Source organism: Amblyomma americanum, chromosome 1 (assembly GCF_052857255.1).
Source record: "Amblyomma americanum isolate KBUSLIRL-KWMA chromosome 1, ASM5285725v1, whole genome shotgun sequence".
Taxonomy (NCBI): Eukaryota; Metazoa; Arthropoda; class Arachnida; order Ixodida; family Ixodidae; genus Amblyomma; species Amblyomma americanum.
The window spans coordinates 523,063,211-523,085,741 of record NC_135497.1 but is presented as its reverse complement, the minus strand read 5'-3'; the positions used below and the strand labels follow the sequence as shown (position 1 = coordinate 523,085,741).

The following is a 22,531-nucleotide window of genomic DNA, read 5'->3' as shown; positions in this document are numbered from 1 at the left end:
AGAAAAGTGAGTGCATCTTGGCTCGGTCTCTTTGTCTTGCATACTTGCAAAAATTCATTTGTCTGAACTTTTAAACAGAAACGCGTGTTTTGGTATCGTTTAGAATTTGGCCTCATTGGCAGTACATTTTGCAGCCACTAGGGCTCCTCTTGAAGCTATTTTTACTAGTTTTAAAAATTAAAATGATTTTCTGTCTTTATTAGCGTTTTTCTCAAACATTTTTGGAGGTTTATTTACCTTTTTCTCTGGGACTATAATTCATAAGCAAGCAAATGTTTGGACAGATGTTAATACGTGCCATTTTCCTGACTGCTAGCAGAACCAATAGCGTAAGGTAATTTATATTTTTCTGACTCAACAGAACCATACACGGGTGTTCAATTTATTGCATCAACAAAGAAAAGAAAACATAATAAGAAAACTCAGTCTTTGCTTCAAGCGCATAATTTTGGTACCGTTTTTGTAAATTATCGGCTGCTACTCTCATAAAAAATTCAACACTCTGCAGATAGAAGATTCAAGAAAGAGCTAAAGTAGCAGGTAAAATAAAAATTTAAAAAATCCTAGAAAGCTCTTCAATCTGGTTTTGAGCTTAATGCGAGCTGCAGCCCTCTTTGGTTTCTTGCAATTTTTATAGCCACAGCTTTTACTACAACTGTATTCCAGCCAACTTTTGAAAACTAATTTTAAAGTCTCACCTCATCTTAGCCCATTTTTTTTCAGGCAATCTGTTCAATATACAAGGATCAGTTAAATCTGGTTTTACCCAAAAATGAAGGGCTCTAATTATATGGTATGTTGAGCAGTGTCGAAGAGGGGACATGGGTATTAGAAATTTTTTTCAGTATTTATGCATGAAATGTAACTAAATTTGATACATGTATGTAACTGTTATGCAGATTTCAGAACAACCTTCAATTTTAAGCTAACTGTTATATTTTCTAGACTATCACAATTCAGTAGGTCATCCCAGGGTTATCCAATTGTTGTGGAGAAAGCACAGACGTTTTTGGTGCAGGGGGGATTTATGGAGGGGGGTGGTTGTGTACTCCTGCCTGGGCAAGAAATATTTTACGTGAAAACCTTGCTGAGCACAATTCTTTGGCGAAAAATGTTCTAGAAATGAATGGATCAAATCGAATCCCCTCCCCCACAAGCTGTCACCGCCAAACCTATGAATACTTCTCTATTTTGGTGTCAGCTGATTCACAAAGCCGTGCTTTGCACTAAAGCAGTTAGCTCTTTATTTAGATTTCTTGCAATAATATAAAATGTAAAAAATTTATAGAATAAATAAAACTTCAACACACCTATCTAAATAAAAACTTTTCCTGCAGGAATAACTTTCAAAAACTATTAAACATGTAGACAGAAAAAGTGAGAGCTTTAGTGCACTCTTCAACGTCTAAGGACTCAAGCGCTAAATACAGAATTTACTCTCATTGGTTACCAAGCGCGGTAGGGATGTATGATAGCAATTGAAAAAATGAACTAAAACAGAATTTACTCTCATTCGTTACCATATGCTGCAGGGATGGATGATAGCAATTGCAAAAATTAACTGAAAGCTGGGGAAATTGACCTCAAAGTTTATTTGGCGAGATTTGAGGCAAAAAACACTCTCAAATGCCGAAAACCCTCCTGGGGAATGCCCGCCACTAACGATCGGCACGATAGCGGCGATGGCAGGGCTTACTCCTACGCCGCACACATGCTGCCGTGACATATCTGCGAGAGACTGTAAGGTCAACTCAGCGTCGCGGTCCATTCGTGCGGCGACATTCGTAACTTCATGTTTGGGCGATGCAGCAAAGCTCAGACCGGTTTAGCAAAGCGTGCCTTAGACCTCAGTCTCCGTAGCCATGGCTCACACCTATCCCTGGACCTGCTCATCTAGTGAGATGTTGCGCTCGTGTATTCGCCGTCGTCACCAATAGAAAAATGTTATTTCCATACCAGCTGGTGTTTCATTGAAGACTAAGCAATTTCCAGAAATAGGCTTTTTGGGGTAAAAAAATATAGCCTCAACGGCGTAATATTGCCAGTGTTGGCGTACGCCAGAAAACCGGTGAATCGATATAAGTACTAAGCTGGTGAACAAATTTTTTATAATTACCTTTTTACCTATTAGGGGTAGGCGCCTAGTTGCAATTGGAGATTTGTAGCTGGTCGTTAGTAATAACCATATAAGATTTTAGAAATTCAAAAACTTGATTAATCTCGGCGGTGTGGCTCGACAAAATCTGACTACATTGGCCAAATACAATCGCGTTCGAAAATCATGCTGGCAAAGCAACCTTTCCAATGCACGTAACTCGTTAAAAAAACTTAGGAGAGCTTGTTGTTCCGCGCCAACTTCTTCAGCATGCATCGTCAAAAAAAGCCAAATATTTTCGACCCAGAGCGCCAACCGTAGTCCTGTTTCCTATATTCTAAATACTGACATGGCTATTATTACCGTCCGGCTGCAAATCTCTAATTGTAACTAGCCTCCTAACTTCAAAAGTTAGAAAGGTAATATTTAAATTTCTTTAACATGCTGACTACTTAAAACGATTCAACAATTTTGTGGTGTCCGCCAACACTGGTAATACTTGCTGAAAAAGGGATATTTTTACCTCGAAAAACATATTTTAGAGAATTGCCTAAATTGTTCCCTGCCATATCTTGTATATTATGTGCGACACAACGGTCGCAAACCTTAAGTATTGCCTTCGTACTTGGTTCCTCTTATCAGTGTTGCGTCTTCCGACAGGTATAGCTATTATGACGTAAATTATACCGCCACACCGCATCACCGCTGGCTTGCGCTGAGCTGTTTCACACGGCTACTGTTTTGTACGAATATTGGCTCAAGTAACAATTATTCCCTTTAACATCTTCCTCTATCACTTAACTTTTTTTTTAATCCAATCTCGGGGCTAATTCTGAGCGTCAGCTGCGGACTTATTCCAACACTGCCTTTGATTCACTGCCAGGAGCGTGTCTCTCCCAGAAAGTGTAATCGACTTCTTATTGTTCGAGTAACGAGCGGTAATTGCAAAGAATAGAGCTCTACTTAGTTGTGTTGTTTAACGTGCGGGTTATCGTCTCCTCTCTTTAACTGTGCGATAAGTTGTTTTTTTTCTTAATATGCAGGGTGCATTTTTCTGCATAATTACAGCAGGCGCTTCCTGCTTCCTTTACAGGCCTTTGTTCACGCCTTCCTTATTTACCACGTTGAGTGCGGCAATGACTTATGGAGCCCTAATTCCAGTACGTCGTGGCCCACTGGTGGGCCAACTTGAAATTTTTTGGGTGCCGCGTGACCTACCTGAGTGCTACCGGCGAAGCTAACTTCTCGGAACTGCCATTGCATGGCAGTACTGACCTGGCATGTGTGCTCGAATACACTACAGCATGAATACACCGCGTGACCTACCGCTGACGCGCGACGCTCTGAACGTGTTAAGGTTAAAGCAAGCATCCTCGAAATAACCAAAAAACAGCGCCACCGCTTCCCATTCGGGTCTATATAGTATCCGGAGCGCACAACAGGTGTGTGCTTGGCTGGGAGTTTGATTTTTTTAGATTCTGCCTGCACAAATTCTAGCCGATGTGTATGTCGGCTAAATATTGTAGTTCATTAAAAATGCACCACCAATCTTTATGTGCAATGTATGATTGTTAGAAAAAGAAAACAGGATTACCATATCATCGCTTGTTCCGACCGCTTTTTAATTACATAATGGAAAATGGTTTCCTTCCTTTTCATGAAGACATAGCACCCCTGTTTGTGAATGCGGTTCATACAGCTTACTCAAGGGGATCAAAAAAGAGCGAGACTATTTGTGCGTCACCCACACAACAATTGTAAGCCAAAGCTGTTGTCACCGCAAGCTATATTTTTAAGCAGGGAACACCGCCGTTGATTGGTGAATCGCAGATTTTCAATTCATCGTGATTTTTAGGAAAACCAAAATTAGGCAAAGATTCAATATGAAGGAATAAACTCTATGCAACGCTAAGAATTGTAGCAAGCGCGAAGCGAAAGTTTATTTGGAGCCTCTAAGAGAATGCGCGAACGATACTGTTTCGGCGTTTTCGGGCGAGTGTCCACACTGTGGGGAAGTGTTTGAGTACGCATATCACATGGTGTGGGCTTGCCCTGCCAATCCTGCTTTTGCACCCCCCCCCCCCCCCCCCAAGAGGACTGGGAGGCTGCCCTGCTCGGCTGCTGAACTCACCAGACCCAAAGAGCCCTAGTCACAAGAGCGCAGGCCGCCACGGACACCACAGGGGTCCCGGCCTCTGGATTCCTCCTACAGATTGCGACGCCCGGGTCTTTCAGGCCCGGTTCAAGCAATACCTCTCTGTAAATAGTTCTCGCACGCTAACTATTTTCGCACCAGCTCGCACGCTGACTTTTTCCGACCTGTATGAAACACAGTTAAAAATCGGGGGACACTTAACCTCAGCCTAAAGGGTGTGACGCAAAGGCAAAAAACCGTAGCAATGAAGCGGTACGTGAACAATGGGAATCTTACCTTTTTGTGTAGTTCTGTATTTCTATGGACTTTGAAGTGGCTTCATTGCTTTTTTCTTGTCGCTAAGCACCAGGGACCCTCAACGCTGACTGTCTGCGTCAATAATCTCTCAGTCGCAATCATAAGAGTGGTCACGGTTTTTCCCTTCTATAAATCGAGCTTTTGCATTCTGGCAACGAGTTGATAAAGCGGTTACCGAGGATGGCATCGAGGTAGCCCTTACCAGGAAATTGGGACTCCTGGTTTTTGTGCCCCTGGCTTTCACCTCGTGGCGCATGGCTCCGAACGTTCAAAAATAGCGAGTTGACATTAACCCCGACATAAGAAGGAAAAAGGCTCACTGAGTGGCTGCAAAACAGAATGCCTGATAGGCCGCTATAAGCTTTGCGGTACTGGCGCTCTTCCGAACTTCTGGTAATGGATGCCGCGGTGGCTGGTGCAGTTCCTATTGAGGGGAGGTAGAAATGGGAGCCAGTCCTGCTTACGGAATAGTTAGGAGATCACATGAAGTGGTATGCCGCAGACAGGCGTAGGAAGCCGGGGTAGCTGTTCCTTAAGCGATATACTATATTTGTGCCGGGTTTGAAATAATCTGCAAAATATGGGAAGGATAAGGACAGAAACAAAAGAGAACTAACTAGAGGTAGTGTTGGGGTTTCTTTTATGCCTGTTCTACACTGTGCCCGCAGTGCTGCGGGCTCGAAACACTAGCTCAGGAGGAAACGGGCACGTGTCACCGTTTTCCCGGCTGTTACCCGCTACACGAGTTTTATACTGTCCTCTGCGTTTTTTCTCGGTTCTTCCGGCGCCGCGAGTGTTGCTTAAGGTGTGATGACACTTATTTTGCCCTGATACTGAAAGGTTCAGATGTATACGAGCGATACGCGCCCCTAGAGCCTATCAATACGAGAGCATCTGGCTATACCCCTTCACGCTGTGGCCGGCTGGTTTGACGGCTGTACTGCGGTTCTAAGCGCATTGCTCTCCGCTAACATCAGTTTTTCTGTAGGCCGTTGGCGGTGCTATGGGGATCGACTGTTGCAAGGGGAAACGGTAAGCATCTTTACAATGGTCCCCGCAGAGGGAAGAGGATGCTGAAAAAACGGTGAAAACAGATTTCCTTTCGAAGGCTTTTGCTACCCCATGCAGTTTTTTCTGTGATCGCTCATGACCAGCGCCAAGTGCTGGTATTTAAATATCTTACATCGTCCGAGCCATTTACATAATCGACCATTCGTGGCATCGTGAAGTTTTTTGTCGGAAATATGCCAGTTGAGAGTTATTCGTAGTGGGACAGTCCTTTTGATTTTGTCCAACTTTAATGTTTGCGTACTCTCGTAACATTTGGCTTCAGCCCGTGAATTTCGTTTCGGCAGCATCTTATTCCCAGTTATTGCTTTGATCGTTTTCGACTGCCTGCCACTCGTGTTATTCATCAGGTTCCGCTGCCGTGTTGCGTGAGTTTTGCATAGGGGCCTTGAATTCGAACAGCGTTGCGTTCCGTCGTTCATCAGGTGTCATAAGTCCCCGTCATGGCGTCGGGATGGATGTGCCGGCTGCTACTTCTGGCAGCCATGGTCAAGCTAGAAGCAACGACCACCGCTGCCTCTATGTGAGCATCTGCTCTCTTGTCTTACGTTCTGCCAGCCCTAAACGCCAGCTCCCATAAGCGCTAGGAAGGCGGAATAGCTTTTCCCTCTCTGTACAAACACCTTTTTCCGATGACCGCAGTTGCCATAGGAGACGTTTCTCTGCCAAATCCCGTCGCTCTTCTAGCCTGTTCTACTCTGCGACATTGCATTCACATGTCAATCACAAGGTTAACGTCATTCTCTCAAGCAGTGAGTGCCTCGTGGGCATCTGCTCCGTTTCATGACTACCTGGCTTCATGACTCCAAATTCCGATATTAGTATCACGGCTGTGGTGACAAGCGCTTCGTCCGAGGGCAACAGAAGGTAGACCTGTGGGGCAGCCACTCGGGAATCAACCAAAACAGCACAGTCCTTGCACAGCTTACGCGCCACCGCGCGCGCCTGACCGGTCTGCGGGCTCTCCGGAAACCGGACCACGTGACTGTTCACGTGGTGGAGAGCAACAGCTGCCGGTGTGGCGCCATGGCTGGTCACGTGGTTCGTCACACGGTTGGTCACGTGAACAGTCACGTGGTCCGGTTTCCGGAGAGCCCGCAGACCGGTGAGGCGCGCGCGGTGGTGCGTCAGCTGTGCGCTTTGTGACGTCACTGCTCTTCGCGCATGCGAGGAGCAGTGAAGGTCCTCGGTTCAATGTCCCGCACTTGCTGAAGAAATGGTCTTCCCCAATGACCTCACTGGATGCTTTGTGGACCACTCTTCCTGGACGCCAATAACGGCGCCAAGTTGCGTTAGCAGTAAGCCATAGAAGGCTTCAGTCTTCATGCTTAAGGATTTAGGCTAAAGTAAAAATGGAAGAGAATAGAGCGCTCGCCGTCTGCGCCAACGGCATACGTCCGACATGCCAGGACTGTGCTGTTTTGGTCGATTCCCGAGTGGCTGCCCCACAGGTCTACCTTGTGGTGCCCTCGGACGAAGCGCTTGTCACCACAGCCGTGATATTAATATCGGAATTTGGAGTCATGAAGCCAGGTAGTCATGAAACGGAGCAGATGGCCACGAGGCACTCACTGCTTGAGAGAATGACGTTAACCTTGTGAATGACATGTGAATGCAATGGCGCAGAGTAGAACAGGCTAGAAGAGCGACGGGATTTGGCAGAGAAGCGTCTCCTATGGCAACTGCGGTCATCGGAAAATGGAGTTTGTACAGAGAGGGAAAAGCTATTCCGCCTTCCTAGCGCTTATGGGAGCTGGCGTTTAGGGCTGGCAGAACGTAAGCAAGGAGAGCAGATGCTCACATAGAGGCAGCGGTGGTCGTTGCTTCTAGCTTGACCATGGCTGCCAGAAGTAGCAGCCGGCACATCCATCCCGACGCCATGACGGGGACTTATGACACCTGATGAACGCCGGAACGCAACGCTGTTCGAATTCAAGGCCCCTATGCAAAACTCACGCAACACGGCAGCGGAACCCGATGAATAACACGAGTGGCAGGCAGTCGAAAGCGATCACAGAAATAACTGGGAATAAGATGTTGCCGAAACGAAATTCACGGGCTGAAGCCAAATGTTACGAGAGTACGCAAACATTAAAGGTGGACAAAATCAAAAGGACTGTCCCACTACGAATAACTCTCAACTGGCATATTTCCGAAAAAAAAACTTCACGATGCCACGAATGGTCGAATATGTAAATGGCTCGGACGATGTAAGATATTTAAATACCAGCACTTGACGCTGGTCATGAGCGATCACAGAAAAAACTGCATGGGGTAACAAAAGCCTTCGAAAGGAAATCTGTTTTCACCGTTTTTTCAGCATACTCTTCCCTCTGCGGGGACCATTGTAAAGATGCTTACCGTTCCCCTTGCAACAAGTCGATCCCCATAGCACCGCCAACGGCCTACAGAAAAACTGATGTTAGCGGAGAGCAATGCGCTTAGAACCGCAGTACAGCCGTCAAACCAGCCGGCCACAGCGTGAAGGGGTATAGCCAGATGCTCTCGTATTGATAGGCTCTAGGGGCGCCTATCGCTCGTATACATCTGAACCTTTCAGTATCAGGGCAAAATAAGTGTCATCACACCTTAGGCAACACTCGCGGCGCCGGAAGAAAAAACACGTGTAGCGGGCAACAGACGGGAAAACGGTGGCACGTGCCCGTTTCCTCCTGAGCTAGTGTTTCGAGCCCGCAGCACTGTGGGCACAGTGTAGAACAGGCATAAAAGAAAACCCAACACTACCTCTAGTTAGTTCTCTTTTGTTTCTGTCCTTATCCTTCCCATATTTTGCAGATTATTTCTAACCCGGCACAAATATAGTATATCGCTTAAGGAACAGCTACCCCGGCTTCCTACGCCTGTCTGCGGCATACCACTTCATGTGATCTCCTAACTAATCCGTATGCAGGACTGGCTCCCATTTCTACCTCCCCTCAATAGGAACTGCACCAGCCACCGCGGCATCCATTACCAGAAGTTCGGAAGAGCGCCAGTACGCAAAGCTTATAGCGGCCTATCAGGCATTCTGTTTTGCAGCCACTCAGTGAGCCTTTTTCCTTCTTATGTCGGGGTTAATGTCAACTCGCTATTTTTGAACGTTCGGAGCCATGCGCCACGCGGTGGAAGCTAGGGGCACAAAAACCAGGAGTCCCAATTTCCTGGTAAGGGCTACCTTGATGTCATCCTCGGTAACCGCTTCATCAACTCGTTGCCAGAATGCAAAAGATCGATTTTTAGAAGGGAAAAACCGTGACCACTCTTATGATTGCGACTGAGAGATTATTGACGCAGACAGTCAGCGTTGAGGGTCCCTGGTGCTTAGCGACAAGAAAAAAGCAATGAAGCCACTTCAAAGTCCATAGAAATACAGAACTACACAAAAAGGTAAGATTCCCATTGTTCACGTACCGCTTCATTGCTACGGTTTATTGCCTTTGCGTCACACCCTTTAGGCTGAGGTTAAGTGTCCTCCGATTTTTAACTGTGTTTCATACAGGTCGGAAATAGTCAGCGTGCGAGCTGGTGCGAAAATAGTTAGCGTGCGAGAACTATTTACAGAGAGGTATTGCTTGAACCGGGCCTGAAGGACCCGGGCCTCGCAATCTGTAGGAGGAATCCAGAGGCCGGGACCCCTGTGGTGTCCGTGGCGGCCTGCGCTCTTGTGACTAGGGCTCTTTGGGTCTGGTGAGTTCAGCAGCCGAGCAGGGCAGCCTCCCAGTCCTCTTGGGGGAGGGGGGGGTGCAAAAGCAGGATTGGCAGGGGAAGCCCACACCATGTGATATGCGTACTCAAACACTTCCCCACAGTGTGGACACTCGCCCGAAAACGCCGAAACAGTTTCGATCGCGCATTCTCTTAGAGGCTCCAAATAAACTTTCGCTTCGCGCTTGCTACAATTCTTAGCGTTGCATAGAGTTTATTCCTTCATATTGAATCTTTGCCTAATTTTGGTTTTCCTAAAAATCACGATGAATTGAAAATCTGCGATTCACCAATCAACGGCGGTGTTCCCTGCTTAAAAATATAGCTTGCGGTGACAACAGCTTTGGCTTACAATTGTTGTGTGGGTGACGCATAAATAGTCTCGCTCTTTTTTGATCCCCTTGAGTAAGCTGTATGAATCGCATTCACAAACAGGGGTGCTATGTCTTCATGAAAAGGAAGGAAACCATTTTCCATTATGTAATTAAAAAGCGGTCGGAACAAGCGATGATATGGTAATCCTGTTTCCTTTTTCTAACAATCATACATTGCACATAAGGATTGGTGGTGCATTTTTAATGAACTACAATATTTAGCCGACATACACATCGGCTAGAATTTGTGCAGGCAGAATCTAAAAAAATCAAACTCCCAGCCAAGCACACACCTGTTGTGCGCTCCGGATACTATATAGACCCGAATGGGAAGCGGTGGCGCTGTTTTTTGGTTATTTCGAGGATGCTTGCTTTAACCTTAACACGTTCAGAGCGTCGCGCGTCAGCGGTAGGTCACGCGGTGTATTCATGCTGTAGTGTATTCGAGCACACATGCCAGGTCAGTACTGCCATGCATTGGCAGTTCCGAGAAGTTAGCTTCGCCGGTAGCACTCAGGTAGGTCACGCGGCACCCAAAAAATTTCAAGTTGGCCCACCAGTGGGCCACGACGTACTGGAATTAGGGCTCCATAAGTCATTGCCGCACTCAACGTGGTAAATAAGGAAGGCGTGAACAAAGGCCTGTAAAGGAAGCAGAAAGCGCCTGCTGTAATTATGCAGAAAAATGCACCCTGCATATTAAGAAAAAAAATAACTTATCGCACAGTTAAAGAGAGGAGACGATAACCCGCACGTTAAACAACACAACTAAGTAGAGCTCTATTCTTTGCAATTACCGCTCGTTACTCGAACAATAAGAAGTCGATTACACTTTCTGGGAGAGACACGCTCCTGGCAGTGAATCAAAGGCAGTGTTGGAATAAGTCCGCAGCTGACGCTCAGAATTAGCCCCGAGATTGGATTAAAAAAAAAGTTAAGTGATAGAGGAAGATGTTAAAGGGAATAATTGTTACTTGAGCCAATATTCGTACAAAACAGTAGCCGTGTGAAACAGCTCAGCGCAAGCCAGCGGTGATGCGGTGTGGCGGTATAATTTACGTCATAATAGCTATACCTGTCGGAAGACGCAACACTGATAAGAGGAACCAAGTACGAAGGCAATACTTAAGGTTTGCGACCGTTGTGTCGCACATAATATACAAGATATGGCAGGGAACAATTTAGGTAATTCTCTAAAATATGTTTTTCGAGGTAAAAATATCCCTTTTTCAGCAAGTATTACCAGTGTTGGCGGACACCACAAAATTGTTGAATCGTTTTAAGTAGTCAGCATGTTAAAGAAATTTAAATATTACCTTTCTAACTTTTGAAGTTAGGAGGCTAGTTACAATTAGAGATTTGCAGCCGGACGGTAATAATAGCCATGTCAGTATTTAGAATATAGGAAACAGGACTACGGTTGGCGCTCTGGGTCGAAAATATTTGGCTTTTTTTGACGATGCATGCTGAAGAAGTTGGCGCGGAACAACAAGCTCTCCTAAGTTTTTTTGACGAGTTACGTGCATTGGAAAGGTTGCTTTGCCAGCATGATTTTCGAACGCGATTGTATTTGGCCAATGTAGTCAGATTTTGTCGAGCCACACCGCCGAGAATAATCAAGTTTTTGAATTTCTAAAATCTTATATGGTTATTACTAACGACCAGCTACAAATCTCCAATTGCAACTAGGCGCCTACCCCTAATAGGTAAAAAGGTAATTATAAAAAATTTGTTCACCAGCTTAGTACTTATATCGATTCACCGGTTTTCTGGCGTACGCCAACACTGGCAATATTACGCCGTTGAGGCTATATTTTTTTACCCCAAAAAGCTTATTTCTGGAAATTGCTTAGTCTTCAATGAAACACCAGCTGGTATGGAAATAACATTTTTCTATTGGTGACGACGGCGAATACACGAGCGCAACATCTCACTAGATGAGCAGGTCCAGGGATAGGTGTGAGCCATGGCTACGGAGACTGAGGTCTAAGGCACGCTTTGCTAAACCGGTCTGAGCTTTGCTGCATCGCCCAAACATGAAGTTACGAATGTCGCCGCACGAATGGACCGCGACGCTGAGCTGACCTTACAGTCTCTCGCAGATATGTCACGGCAGCATGTGTGCGGCGTAGGAGTAAGCCCTGCCATCGCCGCTATCGTGCCGATCGTTAGTGGCGGGCATTCCCCAGGAGGGTTTTCGGCATTTGAGAGTGTTTTTTGCCTCAAATCTCGCAAAATAAACTTTGAGGTCAATTTCCCCAGCTTTCAGTTAATTTTTGCAATTGCTATCATCCATCCCTGCAGCATATGGTAACGAATGAGAGTAAATCCTGTTTTAGTTCATTTTTTTCAATTGCTATCATACATCCCTACCGCGCTTGGTAACCAATGAGAGTAAATTCTGTATTTAGCGCTTGAGTCCTTAGACGTTGAAGAGTGCACTAAAGCTCTCACTTTTTCTGTCTACATGTTTTATAGTTTTTGAAAGTTATTTCTGCAGGAAAAGTTTTTATTTAGATAGGTGTGTTTTATTATTCTATATTTTTATTTATTCTATAAATTTTTTTACCTTTTATGTTATTGCAAGAAATCTAAATAAAGAGCTAACTGCTTTAGTGCACAGCACGGCTTTGTGAATAAGCTGACACCAAAATAGAGAAGTATTCATAGGTTTGGCGGTGACAGCTTGTGGGGGAGGGGATTCGATTTGATCCATTCATTTCTAGAACTTTTTTCGCCAAAGAATTGTGCTCAGCAAGGTTTTCACGTAAAATATTTCTTGCCCAGGCAGGAGTACACAACCACCCCCCTCCATAAATCCCCCCTGCACCAAAAACTTCTGTGCTTTCCCCACAACAATTGGATAACCCTGGGATGACCTACTGAATTGTGATAGTCTAGAAAATAAAACAGTTAGCTTAAAATTGAAGGATGTTCTGAAATCTGCATAACAGTTACATACATGTATCAAATTTAGTTACATTTCATGCATAAATACTGAAAAAAATTTCTAATACCCATGTCCCCCCTTCGACACTGCTCAACATACCATATAATTAGAGCCCTTCATTTTTGGGTAAAACCAGATTTTACCTGATCCTTGTATATTGAACAGATTGCCTGAAAAAAATGGGCTAAGATGAGGTGAGACTTTAAAATTAGTTTTCAAAAGTTGGCTGTAATACAGTTGTAGTAAAAGCTGTGGCTATAAAAATTGCAAGAAACCTTAAAGAGAGCTGCAGCTCGAAGTAAGCTCAAAACCAGATTGAAGAGCTTTCTAGGATATTTTAAATTTTTATTTTACCTTCTACTTTAGCTCTTTCTTGAATCTTCTATCTGCAGAGTGTTGAATTTTTTATGAGAGTAGCAGCCGATAATTTACAAAAACGGTATGCGCTTGAACCAAAGACTGAGTTTTCTTATTATGTTTTCTTTTCTTTGTTGGTGCAATAAATTGAACACCCGTGAATGGTTCTGTTGAGTCAGAAAAATATAAATTAACTTACGCTATTGGTTCTGCTAGCAGTCAGGAAAATGGCACTTATTAACATCTGTCCAAACATTTGCTTGCTTATGAATTATAGTCCCTGAGAAAAAGGTAAACAAACCTCCAAAAATGTTTGAGAAAAACGCTAATAAAGACAGGAAATCATTTTAATTTTCAAAACTAGTAAAAATAGCTTCAAGAGGAGCCCTAGTGGCTGCAAAATGTACTGCCAATGAGGCCAAATTCTAAACGAGACCAAAACAAGCGTTTCTGTTTAAAAGTTCAGACCAATGAATTTTTGCAAGTATGCAAGACAAAGAGACCGAGCCAAGATGCACTCACTTTTCTGGTCATTGTGATGAAAAAAAGGATCAAAAACTGATTCTTGAAATCTCTAACACCCAAGTGTATTTCGCTATAAAAAATAAATTATCTATCAGATTGTCGCAGAATCTCAAAACTGAATTTTTTTTACTAAAATAGTCTCACACCACCTTAAACCCAATCTCTACACGATAATAAATTTCCTGGTTAATTTTGTTTCGCGATGCACGAAGCAGAAGACAGAGCAAGAAATTTAGCAGATGTCCTATGCTTCTTCCAGAGGACTGTTTGCAAATTCCACTGATCATTTCATTCTTCTTTTAGTTCTTTTTATTTGTGACGGTGCTTATTAGAGGGTACGTTTGAAAAGTAAGTTTTGAAAACGAGATGCCAAAACAAGGGTCTTGACAGGGCTTCTTATTGGCATCACAGTATAAAGTACTACCCACGCTAACAACGTCCTGGTCCCAAGCTCTCCTGCATTCGAAAATATTGCTGTTATGTTGAACAAATGTTTTCGCAGTGTAGAGACAAAGATAACCACGGCTTGCACGGAGGCGCTAGTGGTGTGCGGTAGATGATACTGTATGCAGCGAAATAAGTTCAATATAAATGGTTGGCAAAACAATGCACAAGAAGAAAATTTATGTCCCGCACAAAGAAAGAGTGCTTACTTTATTAATTTGGTTCCGGCTGTAAAGTGTGACTCAATAAAACCTGAATTGTTAAAACTCGTTCTGAATACCTCGATTTGTGCCGAAATTCTAGCTGGAAAACTATTGCCCTATTTTAAAACTACCTTGAATTCCGGAAAAACAAAACTCGAAAACAAACGAACTACATTTACTGTATCAGGTGCAGTCAAGGAAGTGCACATTTAAATCTGGTGCATATGATGGCGCTTTCTATCAAGTAAGCCTTTCATTTAGTTGTCAGTCTACTCATATTTGAAGACTCGTTCGCTACAACACACCTTTCAGCTTTGTGTCAGTTAATGGGCGAAGCAAAGGTTACAGGCAAAAGATGACAACAGTGGCAGATGGATCAAGATGGTCCAACCAGCACACCTACTTAAGATTCATAGTAACAATGACGGGATTTCATGATGTGAACCAAGACCTCGAACCTCGCGAGCAATGCACAACATATTCACGTTTTTCAAGCAGAAAACGACAGGCTGTAATGGAAAGTAAGGGTATGAGATGCCGGCGACGTGTACTAGGATTCGGAAATTTCCGTTAAATAATGCCCTGTCACAAAATAAGAAATCTTTAGAAAAAGGCTCAGTCCTCATTTTCTCTTCTCATGGTTATGAGTGAAGAAGACAGGTAACAATATGCGGGTTTCCTGATGAGAGTAGAAATGGCTGCAAAAGTAGACATATAGCTTGTTCAAGAAGAATGCACCCATGCATATTCTCTCCTTTTTTTTTCTGCCTCTGTTGCACTTTGTGGGAGATTATACATAACAAATATATCAGAGCGTGACTGCTGTCACGTGCCTTTAACGCTTTCTTTCATTTTTCCACAGGTAGACTGGTGCAGCATCCTCTGTTCCTTCTTTTACATTTTTGACAGGAGGCTTCTTGTCCTGGTGACAAAAAAAAGTTGCAAATTTCTTTAATACAGAACATAGGACTGCGACCTTCTTTTTTTGCACAGTTTCTTTGGCTTTATGAGGGTTTAACGCCCCAAAGCGACTCAGGCTATGAAGAATTCCGTATTCAAGGGCTCTGGAAATTGCGACCACCTGCGGTTTTTAAACGGGCACTGACATTGCACAGTACGCGGGCCTCTAAAATTTCGCCTCCATCGAAATTCGACAGCCGCGGCCGAGATCGAACCCGCATCTTTCGGGTCAGCAGCCGAGCGCCATAACCAAGGAGTCACCGCGGCAACTATTTTATACAGCTTAGTCAAATGTAGATGTGTCTAGATTATATCATTTATACCATAAAAAGCCGCTTATATAACGAGATTTTTTTCGCTATATTTGCACTCGGTTGCTTTCAAAACGAGAGTAATCCCAGCTGCTGAAAGCATCGCCACCGTATCAAGAGCTGCTACGTGGCTTGGATGAGGTAGGTAGCGCCTGCATTACGGCCGATGGACACGGGCATCGCCAGCCAAGCTGTGCAGGTGGATCGCGGACGCCAGGGCCAGCATCCCTGAGGAGCTTACCGGTTGTTATCTAAAGAAATGCGGGATATATCGAAAGTGTGTCATGGTACCGAAGGTGTGTTTCCATAGAAAGATATCTCTGACAAGCGTATCTGTTAGGACAGCCCACCCGACGTTGACGATCACGAAAGCTCAGATACACAGTCCTAAGGCGCGCGCACCAGCGTGTACGCTGGAACCGGTCTATCATGCTCGCGGCGTAGTGCCTTTGTATCTGCTTCTCAGGCTACACGTATCGTATGCGGCACGCCGGTGTACGCAAATAATCGCACGGTGTTCGGTTTGTGTGACTTCCAGAAGGCCTTTAAGCTGACTGCCTTTCCTTACTCGCATTGTCTATGAATGAAAATATATTTTCGGTTTTTGCTATCCCTGAATTACACGCCGTATTGTGTGTGAGTCTGTACCATATGCCAGTTTTTATGGTCATTTCTCTCCTCTCTGCTAAGTATAAGAGATGGAGCTCGCAAACACGAACTGAAAAGAACACATGTCAACATGTAGGCTGTGCGTGCTTAAATTTGTACACAAACTTCTGCTGTACCACTGCAAATAAGTAACACTGGCAGTTGGCTATGACTGATTGAATTACTGCAAAAAGTCACGAGAGACTTTTCAAGCCTGCATGACGACAATGAGATGCAGATGAACTTACAAGAAGATTATTTTTAATGATCATCTTTTGCTCAAGCACTTCCAGTTCCTTCTGTCTCTGAAATCGCTTGGCCAGCTCTCGGTAGCTTTTCTTCATCTCGTGGGTTGCGTCCTAGAAAGAAAGGTACCAGCACACGTAAGCAAAGGTCAAAAACGATGTAGGTCCCTAAGAAACCAATCACTGAAGTATTGCTTGTACAGCTGATCTGAAATTCCTTTTGCAAGTAAGCCAGCCATAGTGAACAACTTTGAACGAGAGTACAGAGAAGGTCATTAAGGTGCAGAAATCCAGTAACTATAAACACAAGACTTTCGGCAAAAAAAGGAGAAACATTTGTCTTAAGGTAAATATGGGATAAAAAACCAGTGATACGTAGAGTTTAATGCGCAAAAGCTGCACATTGGCTACAAGAGTTGTTGTAGTGGAGGAAACGGGGCTCATTTCGGCCATCTGGCACTCTTTAATGTGCTATGACACCACACAGCACAAGGTGCCACACCGCGCAGCTATGCTAGATACACTGCAATGTGCTTTGTTAAGTAGCCAGATTCTTTGATATGCAATACCTTCCCTCTAGTTTGCCACTTGCAATGGCTGCTTTACCAGAGTTTACTTTTCTGATGCAAATTATTTCGTCTGTCTACATCCTATTGTTCTATGAGAAAAAGCAACAAAGTTGAGATGGAAGAACATGGCAACTCTTTTACCCTGCACTAGAATCTCAAGAAAACGAAGCGTTTAGGAGTGGCGAGGAATGGCATTACCTAAGTTGATCGGTGGGAGATGCCATGGAGGGGCTTCGCTACAAATTAGCACACACAAAATTTATGTGGTGAGAGGAACAAGGTCTTTAACTGGGTGCAACATTAAAAATAAGAGCTCATTGTAACAGAGTAAGTACCATTCAGGAAGAGAATGTGTAAGTTATCATACATGCATATATTTTGCATAATTACCTCTCGCAGATTGCGCAAAACTCCACCTGAATTATTCAGGGGTACTGAAAATTCATGCAAAGCTTTAGGTCATGTGTGGTTTTCATCCAAACTCTATTAAAACTTGCTAACTACCTGCGAGTCGTGAGTGGCAGGAATATACACGAGAAGCTGAAAAAACAACAGGGTCAAGCATGCTCAGTTCTTTAGCAGTGATTTCCCCTCTACAACTACATGACAAGCATATGTGACAATAACTTCCTTCAGAACGAAGACAACACAAATGTAGCTCGACAGATAATGATAATGTAGCTCGACAGATAACGAAACGGGATGCTACCTATCCACACTGGACATGTGTCTTGTGCTGCATGTAATGAATCTGGCAAGTGCACCAAAAATCTGGAGAAAAATAGCAGCCGGCAGTTCAAGGTTCAAGGTTCGTTTATTACATGTTCATGGTACAAAGTTAGAGAAAAACATTGGAATACTGAAGGAGGTCCCAAAGTCAGAGACTGTGGACGGCACCTCCTGTAAGAACAAATGTAAAAGTGAATTACAGACAGCAAATGCAAAAAAAAAAATTAGTGTTTGGCATCATAAATGAGCAGTGAGTGAAATACGAGAAATAATGCAAACGCTTATTTGAATGAAAAATGATTACACACCTAATATCATACAGACCAATACAGGATACAATTCATTGAATAATATAAATGACAAAACTAGTACATATACCAAGTAAAATACTATTAGGGGGATTGTAAAAACTGACGGAGAGCGGATTTAAAGGCACATATATTAGGTGATTGCTTAATGCAAACTGGTAATGAGTTCCATAATGTGGTGGCAGTGAAACGAACTGTTTGCTCTCCATAATTAGTGTTAGGATTAGGGAGTAAAACGTTAATTTTATTAGCAAAACGCGTGTCGTTGCGACGCGGATTTTGATCACTGCTAGTTAACGAAAAAGGAAGTAGATTTCTAACAGATTTGTACATAAGGGTACATAAATTGTAGTCGATTATTTTGGGCACTGATAAAATATTGCATGATAGAAGCAGACGAGGGGCATTTGCAGACTTGTAACTATAAGTGATAATTCGAATTGCTTGATTTTGAGTAGTTTGCAGAGAAGATAAATGCGAATGATACGTGTTTCCCCAAGATGAAATGAAATACTGAATATAGGAGTGGATGAACGAGTAATAGAGGGAAACAATAATGGGAACATGGAAATACAGGTGAACTTTAATTAATACTCTAATACCATACGCCATTTTTCGAGAAATAGATGAGATGTGGGGATGAAATTTAAGATGTTTGCCCAGTACTACGCCTAAAAAGGATACGTGATCAGCTGAAAGGATTGAGTTTGAGCCTATGCTAACAGACGGATTTTAGCAAAGACTTTTTTGAGGTTACCTAAGCACTATAAAGCTGGATTTGGATGCATAATGAACAGCATATTATTTCTGCACCAATCGAATACATTCTGTGCATCAATGTTAAGTTTATCGACCACTTTATTTATATGTGAATTTGAGGTTAAGATTGTTGTGTCGTCAGCATAAAGAAAACAGTTGGAATTATAAAGACACCTAGGGATGTCATTGATATATAATAAAAATAGAAGAGGGCCAAGAAGGGAACCTTGCAGAACTCCAACATTTGTAGTATTGAATTTTGAGTATGTTCCAGAGATGAACAGGGCTTATTTTCTATTGAATAAATAGCTTATGATTAGCGAAAGTGCAAGCCCAGTAATGCCGACAGCATCAAGCTTATTGTATAAAATAGCATGGTAGAGGGAATCAAAAGCATTGGAAAGGTTAATAAATAATGCACCTGCAAAGTTACCTGCGTCGATGTAGGATTTAATTTTATCGGTGAGAGCGATCACAGTTAATTCGGTGGAAAATTCCATTCGGAAACCGAACTGGTTAGGTTAGAGAATGTCAAATTTTGTTAAGTAATTGTTTATTCAGATAACAATATCTTTTTCAATAATTTACCTGAAAAACGTGAAAATAGCGATTGGGCGGTAATTAGAAATGATTTGTTTATCTCCCTTTTTGAAGACTGGAATTAGCTTTGCCTTTTTAAATGCAGTAGGAAAAGTGCCCGATTTCAAGACCAGAGAGACAATAAGGGCGAAGACATCGCAAATAGGATGCGAAATTAAATTAATATGGGATGATTGTATATTATCGACACCTGGACTGGCGTCTTTTAGGTTGCGTATTATTTTGCCGATTTCATCAGGGGAGACAAGGAAAAGGAAAATTCTATGGGGGTTATCGTTGTAATGTTTGATTAGCGGCAGTATTTATTACTCCTGAGGCTACAGCAAATGAATCACTAAAGGCTTCAGCAATGTCTGAGGGATTGGTACATGTTACCTTACCGGAAGTAATTGTTGATACGGGAGTTTTCGAGTTGTTTCTGTTTAGGAAGGAATTAATACCTTTCCATTGCTTATGAAAGTTATTTCCAGCGTTTTTTTTTTCTCTTTCATAGTAATTTCTCTTCGCTGTTCTAAGGAGCAAACTTAATACATTAGAATATTTCTTATAACGCGCTAAAAGCCTTAAGTTGAATGGTTGCTTTTTGCATTTTCTCTATAGGTTATCTTTCTTTCTCAAACTGCTTAAAAGGCCAGAAGTCATCCAGGGATTATTCGGAGTTGAAAACTTCTTATTGCAATTATATATAGAAGAACACTCGGCGATAATATTAGAGATAATAAGAAAGAACTGATTGAATGCAACATCGGCATCAAGAGCCTTAACCACTGACTAGTCAATAATAGCAACCCGTTCAAGGAATAATGCAGAGTCCAATGTTTTTTTTAATGAACTGAGTATGCCTAACATAGTTAACAAAGTTATCCAACTGTATGAAAATAGGGTAGTGATCTGTTATATCGGCTTCTGTGTTGTTTAGTTCATGTTGTTTAGTTGTTTGGTTCATTCAACAATGCATATGAATTTACAAGACAGATATTCAGGCATGAGTCGAATCAAGCATGCTACGATATATAAGGGATCCATTCTACAAAGCTTCTCTCATTTCCTTTTGTCTGCGACTTTTCCTTCCTCATCCCCCCCCCCCCCTCCCAATGCCAGAAAACTGGAAAGTATAAAAGAAAGCCTGTCATGGAACATGCAAAATTGTCAATGCTTGCCCAATAAAACATTCTGATTCAGGGCTTTACTTTCTGTGAAGGGCTTCAAATGCAGATTCCTCATCTCTTGAGCAACAAAACCACCCAGAAGTGGCGTTTCAGTTTCAGTGATGTATCAAAAACTGCCCGTAAAATACGAAAGCCTCAAAAGATAGCGAGAAGTATAAAAAAGGACTCCGGGACGGGCGAAAACAGTGTTTGGAGTCCTCTCCGAATCAGTAATAAAATCTCTCTCAGAACTTTGCCAGCTGTCTGTATTCCACCTATAAATCTATAGAAGAGCCACATATTGTTGCATGCAGCACAACTATACTGAAACCTCCTTCTTGTCAGAATGCAGTATGAGCATGTACAATAGCCAACTCATTTTTTGTCACTTTACTCATGGCTGTAGATTTACAGCACTTAATACTTGCCTTAATCACATCCTCTGGAATATCGGCTTTGCATTCCTTGTGGAGAGTCACCAGTTTCGATCGCTTGAACTCTCGACCCAACAGGGAAGAGTGGTTTCTAAGCTTTTCAGCAAAATCAAAGTTGCGAGCTAGAAAGCAGAGAATGAATGAGTAGCACGCGGAAGCTTGTGAAGTTTATGTAAGTAGTAGCGTATACATGTTGATCAAAGCTGAATTGAAACATTTCATGTTACGTGAAAGGCTCGTGCCCTTCGTTCGAGTGTTTTGAGATTGAGGGCGCAGTTCTTCAGAATGCATATTTTTTTTCATCTGGTGCACAATAACACCTACACAATGACTGGTCTGGCAATGTACTGATTATAATCGGTGAAATGAGTCATTGTAGTGGATCTTAAATAGCATGCATTCACAAGGTTTTCCTTTTCTGAAGGCCATGCAGTATGCCATCAAAGGTAGCAAATCACTTTCTGCAAATATGCTGCAGTTTTAACCGATGGGCAAGGGCCCTGTCAACGTGTGTTGAGAATCAGAAGAGAAGGAGAGAAAATTTTTGAAATACCTTAATTTTTGGAGTCAACACTGAACGTGTGGGTGTTCACGGGCCCGCTGTCATCATCGAGAAGGTGCATATTTGCTTTTAGTCTCGCAATTTTTTACAATAAAAAGAAGACAAAACACCAATGACCATTTGTCAAATAACGCTGCAATGAGCAGCGATGAGTGGAATGACCCAGAGTGTACAAGATATGACAAGTTTGAGATATACCTTGGCTTCTGACAGACGCTTTGTGGTGACGTAGTTCAGATCCTGCTCACCATGAGCTTAAGCTGGGCAGGCGTGAACTCCTCGCCCTTAACTTTGTCGTGGTGTTCACCTCCCTGAAGATTTACCAGAGAATCAAGACAAGCGCACCGTGAACACTGTTTTCAAAAAGCTTTGAGGTCTAGGGACTTACATCGAGCTGAGAGTTGACCATGTGCATGTACAATTCATCTGGGTTTCTTGTAAGCGCTCGCTGGCGCAATCGCTTTAACCTCAATTGCTTGTTCTGATATTCTCTGTCAGAAAAGAATAAGGAAACACACAGATAAAGAAAGAACAGCTTCAGGACGTCAACATAAACAGGCCGGAAACGATATCACAAGACTTCACCTGGCTCCGAGGTTGTCATCTTTCTTCTTTTCTGTAACACCAAAGTGGCACCTGGCCTCAGGCTGAAACGCACAAAACCCACGCAAGTCGTTAACAGCATCAACAATCGCATATGTTTGACGTAGTCGTGCTTCCCGGCTTGCGGAGAGAATTTATAGTACGCGTTCGGTTACCTGCTTCCGCTCTTTGGGAACTCTCGCTGGCCTTCACTGCTTTTGCGAACTAAGACATCCTTGCAGATCTTGGTCACGAACACACAGGCGAATAGCTAGTCGTAAGAACACAGAACTTCAACCACTTACACACTACCTGTGCATGCTACTGAAAAAAGAGAAAATTTATGGAAGCTGCCATATTTTACTGGCGCTGACCATGGGAATAACGGGTGGAGTGGGAGCATAGACTGAAAAAAAAAAGTGGCCACACGAATGATATTATTTTTATGTTTTGACATAAAGTTAGCTGTTCAATTATTTTTATTTCATTATGTTAAAAATATT

The 22,531-nt window shown here is 43.0% G+C and overlaps 1 pseudogene; it reads right to left on the bottom strand.

Annotated features, from left to right (window-relative positions):
- Positions 1 to 15,008: 15,008 nt before the first annotated feature.
- LOC144107285 (putative U3 small nucleolar RNA-associated protein 11) lies at positions 15,009 to 22,262 on the bottom strand (annotated as a pseudogene).
- Positions 22,263 to 22,531: the final 269 nt, after the last annotated feature.